This window comes from Fukomys damarensis, unplaced genomic scaffold (assembly GCF_012274545.1).
Source record: "Fukomys damarensis isolate Sample0158 unplaced genomic scaffold, DMR_v1.0_HiC HiC_scaffold_16, whole genome shotgun sequence".
Taxonomy (NCBI): Eukaryota; Metazoa; Chordata; class Mammalia; order Rodentia; family Bathyergidae; genus Fukomys; species Fukomys damarensis.
Genome location: NW_022900928.1, coordinates 1,992,326 through 1,997,073, shown reverse-complemented (window position 1 = coordinate 1,997,073; position 4,748 = coordinate 1,992,326). Strand labels below are relative to the sequence as shown.

The 4,748-nt window shown below is 44.6% G+C and overlaps 2 protein-coding genes across 2 annotated transcripts in view; one reads left to right on the top strand and one right to left on the bottom strand.

Moving 5' to 3' along the window:
* The window catches only part of Elp4 (elongator acetyltransferase complex subunit 4), a 154,149-nt gene that overhangs the window by 1,953 nt on the left and 147,448 nt on the right, over positions 1–4,748 (top strand). The window lies entirely within an intron of this gene.
* The window catches only part of Immp1l (inner mitochondrial membrane peptidase subunit 1), a 57,143-nt gene that overhangs the window by 51,975 nt on the left and 420 nt on the right, over positions 1–4,748 (bottom strand). The gene's annotated exons all lie outside the window — the stretch shown is intronic.

Here is a 4,748-nt window from a genome sequence, read left to right as displayed (position 1 = left end):
AAAAAAAAAAAAAAAAAAAAAAAGAAAATGGAAAAATCCCTAGCAAAACAAACAATGAAAAAGAAAAGCACACATTACCAATATCAGCAATTAAAAGTAAAGGGAGAAATCACTACTCACAAAGAAGACAGTAAGAACTGCTTCTAGTATAGACAGGAGCAAACATACTGGAAAACTATGGTCACAACAAATCCATCAGATAAAAAATCTGGACAAAGTACAAGTGACAAGCAAGTGAAGGTCCTAGAGACTGAGCAGAAGCAGACAGGTTCTGTCAGGCAGTCAGTTACAACATCAAAACAAAACAAAAAGAACCCCAATGGCCACAGGGCGAGTTCCCAGTTTTCCAATTTAATCTGAGGCAGCACAGTTTGGCACAGCTAACGTTCTAAAAGAAAAGAAGCCATCTTTCTAACAAACCTGAAGAGCCACAGATAAATCAGTGAAAGGAGAATCCAGAGAAATCAGCCTGCTTACACAGGGCCTTACTGAAGAAGGGAAGATGCAATACAGCAAGGACAGACCACTTTTCCCGCAGGGTGTGGGGCTCCGGATCCTCACAGAAGGAAGAAGAGACCTGCCCCTGCCCGACAATGGACACGGGAGGAGCAAGACTTTCGGAAGGCAGCCGCAGAGGTGTGCAGGTGAGCCGCAAGCCTGTCAGCAGAGACACGGCCCACCTGCAGGACCCTGGAGCAGGCACACCTGGCCCTGAGAGAGAGGGGCCATCAGGCAAACTCTAGAGCGTCTGCACTTCAGCGCTCCCGGAACGGTAAGCACGCAGAGGACACTCAGGGCTGCCAAGGACTGAACGCAACGGGCATTCTCCAACTCCAGCAGAAAGAGTGTAAGCTGGTAAAACCGTGCTGGAAAGGCAGTGGGCCACAAATGAGAAACAATCCAAACCTCCTTCAACGAGAGAAGGCGTGATGAATTAGGATACGTTTAGATAATACTATGCAGCAATCTATCATCCATACAATACTTTAAACACAGCATTCATTCATCGAAAGAAGCCAAAGCCAAGAATATCTACTATATGGCTTTACCTATATAAAGTAGAAAAGCAGGCCATACTGTGATGCTGGAACTCAGGCTGTGGTTTCCTTAGGTGAGTACACTAACAGGTAGAGGTAAACAAAGAGTAAGGGAGGTGCAGGCACAACCTTGACCTTCATTCCTCCAAAGGTGCTACCAGAATCCCCGTAGGGCCAGTTGGGAGCCTCATCTCTCATGTCATTTACCTGCCTAGACACAACAGGAATATGGATCCCAGGGCTGTGGGAGCAACCAGAAACCCAACAGAGGGGAACCCGTTTGCATTACGGGGCTAGCTGCTTATTACAGCCAGGACACGGCCTCCGGGTGCTCGCAGGGGAGGCTGCCCCGTGTTCACCCGAGGACCCAGACATCCAGAGGACAAGCAGGACGACTGAGGTGCTACACGCCTGCGATCCAGCACTCTGGAAAACAGACCTGAGACGACTGCAAGCTTCAGCCCAGCCTGGGCAACAATTTAGTGAGACTGTCTCAAAATGAAAGATAAAAGGGGCTGCAATGTAACTCAGTGTGAAGGCCCTGGTTTCAGACCCCAGTACAGCAGACAGCAAACAACAATGAAAAGTAAAGTAAAATATCTGACTAGGGTTCTAGAGAACAGAGACGCGACCTGGGCTGTGGCTATATATAGTAATGAGAGAGAGAGAGAGAGAGAGAGAGAGAGAGAGAGGGAGAGTGTGTGTGTGAGTGTGTGAGTGTGTGAGTGTGTGTGAGTGTGTGAGTGTGTGTGTGTGTGTGTGTGTGTGTGTGTGTGTGTGAATGAAAGCAGACTATGGAATGAAAGAGAAAAATGGTCTTATGGGATCTAAGATTTAATGGCAAAAAGGAGGAGAAAAAGTCTTATTACTGTTAGCCACTGAATGACCCTTCCTTTCAAATACTGATCTCTCTGCTGTTCCCTGGACTCCTCCTCTTTACACTCAGACCTTGGTACTCCACTGCTCTCAAATCCATCGGATTGTTTGTACTTGTTAGTATCCCCTGATTCAGGACTCCCTACTCTTTCCAGTCAAAATTATTGGTCTGGAACTCGTTGTGCCTCCAGGAAGCCACAAGCAGCAAGGTACCACTGTCCCTCGTTCATGTCCTTTCCAATCTCTCTCAACAACAAAATCACAACCAGTAGCCTTTCTTATCTTCTTGTTTCCCTTCATAGCAAATCTTTCTAAAATGCACAATACTCTTTCATGGAGTATTAAACTCCACTTGGCATTCACATCGAAACACAACTACAGTATTTCACTTTCAAGTTGATGACGCCAGAAAAATCCTCCTTCGCAGTTATACCATGAACTTTCATTAACTGAACACTTTCCAGTCCTTATTTCTTTTCCTCTGCCCAACTTTTAAATGTTGCTGCTCCCCAGTTTATTTGTGGTTCTTTTCCTTCTAAAATAGTCATTTCCTTGGGGATCAAATGCCAGGATGTGTTCAATCATTTCAACTTGGACCATTCAACGTGCATACCCCAGGAGTACCGCATCTGCAATCTTTCTCACGGATATATAATTTTATCGGCACGTTTTGGGTGCACAACAGGACACCCGTCCTTGGGGCTGTACCTTTCCGTATGATCACCTATCTTGAGTCCTACTGTTTCCCCGCTGGCGATGACCGTTTCATTGACCGTCTTCTCTGCACCAGTCCCGGGTAGGGTCACTCGCCTTGTTCTCGCGTGTTTAGCCAAGCCCTCCGCACGGAGCACAACGATCACTGTGCCGTTCCTCTCCTCACAACGCTTCTATGGTTCTCACGTTTCACTGTCCTTCAGGAGAAAGACGCCCACCAGCCCTCGTCTAACGTCCTCAGTGTCCTCTTCTCTTCACTTTCCATTGTTCAGAGCTGGGGGCACAGGCGGGCGAAGAGTGCCTGCCTACCACGCGCAGTGTCCTAAGCTCAATCCCCAGTTCTGCACACATATGTGAAAACGCACTCGCAGAAATCAGGAAAGCCTCGCACAGAAGCACAAACACAGATTAACTGAAGAGCCGTCCCCTCGTTTTCAGGAATGGCTCTCACTCTTGGTACTGTTTCCATCTTCTGCACATCCTTTGCAACTCAGACTAGGCTGAGAAACTCAGCAAATCTCCTCTCTCTCAGCTGCAGTGAGGGGGCCACACTAGGCCTCTAGAGCACTTCCTGCATGCTCTTGGCCCATTTACCCGCTGCCTCTCCCATCTGTGAAAGCAAGTAGCAGACACTAAATATTTTTTTCCTGTAACCTGAGCTCTGGGAATGAGTTCTGGAACACCTGAACGTAAGCCTTTTTAACTTTTCCCTCCCATGAATTCTTTATTCCAATGTTTCACACTGACTTTTACTATGATTTGGAACACTTAATTATATGTAATCATTCGGGAGCAAAAGTTTTGCTTTTGTAAAAAAAAAAAAAAAGATTAAAGAAATATACTCCGCAATATGCTGTAGCACACATATTTCCTAATTTCATGAATACCTTGCTAGGTATGTCATGCTTCCTGAATTACATAAGCTGTAAAATAATTCTACTAAAAAGCTAAATGAAGCATCACTTATTGCCTTGAGAAAACTAAAAGGTAATATACAGTACGAACTAAGAAAATCTATAGTACAGCAACTTACAAATTTAAGTATCTGTAGTATTTCAAAGTGTTCACTTTGGCAAAAATATTCAAGAAGCCTCTATTTGATACTGAAGAACTTCATCATTTTTTCTTTTGATCTCCCTAGTGCTTATATACTACATTACAAAATTAGCCACAACTATTTCATGTGTTCCATTTAAGTGCAACAAGTGGGGTTTGCTATGTCGAAAAAGACAAGACAGACTAAAGCAAATGTTACTCACTCAACAGCTATGAGTGATTTATACTGATGAAAGTGAAGTGAAAGCAACTTTGATCGATTTCCCACTTGATCGATTCCTAACCAGCAATGTATTTTTTTCTTGATATAATTCATTAAAGGGGGGGAAGCCCAAAACCCCAGTAATTATTTAGCAATACTAATTTCAATGTATCAAACAGAATCAGCCAAAAGTTTCAACAGGTCACTGACATTTAAGGCAATTTAATGCAAGAATTTCAATTAGGGATGTATTTAACAGGTATCATTACTAGGGCACAAGGGGATGTGCCTGTGGTTATAGATACTTGGGAGGCTGAGGCAGGAAGATCCCTCACAGAGTAAGAGGCAACATAGTAACTTCTTGTTTCTCAATCAAACAATTAATTAAAACGTATCTCTGTCAAAGTCAGCAGTAATGTAGTGGGTGTAGGCAAGATCTGGGAGTCCTTTTAGTTTAGACATCAGTCAATTACGAATGCCTTCAAAAATAACTTACCCACTCCCCTTCCCAATTCAGGTTTGAAAAAAAAAAGTTTAAATCCAAAACAAAGCTCTACATTACGCTCTTTCCATACATAAAATTCGTATCTTCCTAAGAAAGCTTTCGATTCAGAGTGCACAAATAATTAAGAGAAATAAAGGACGCACACATCTAATTTCTTAGTTTCTTTTGGGGGGAGACCTAAAGCATTTCCTGCTGTCTGCAACTGGTTTAACAGCCCAGGTCGATCAACCTTGGGAACAGGTGGCCACAGCAGGGCGGTCAGCGCCCTCTCAGGCAGAGGCACCCACGGAACACGGAAGCTCGCGCTAGTTCTCTGCGTCCTCCCACGGCTCCGCCCCCCACCCCCCGCCCGCCGTCG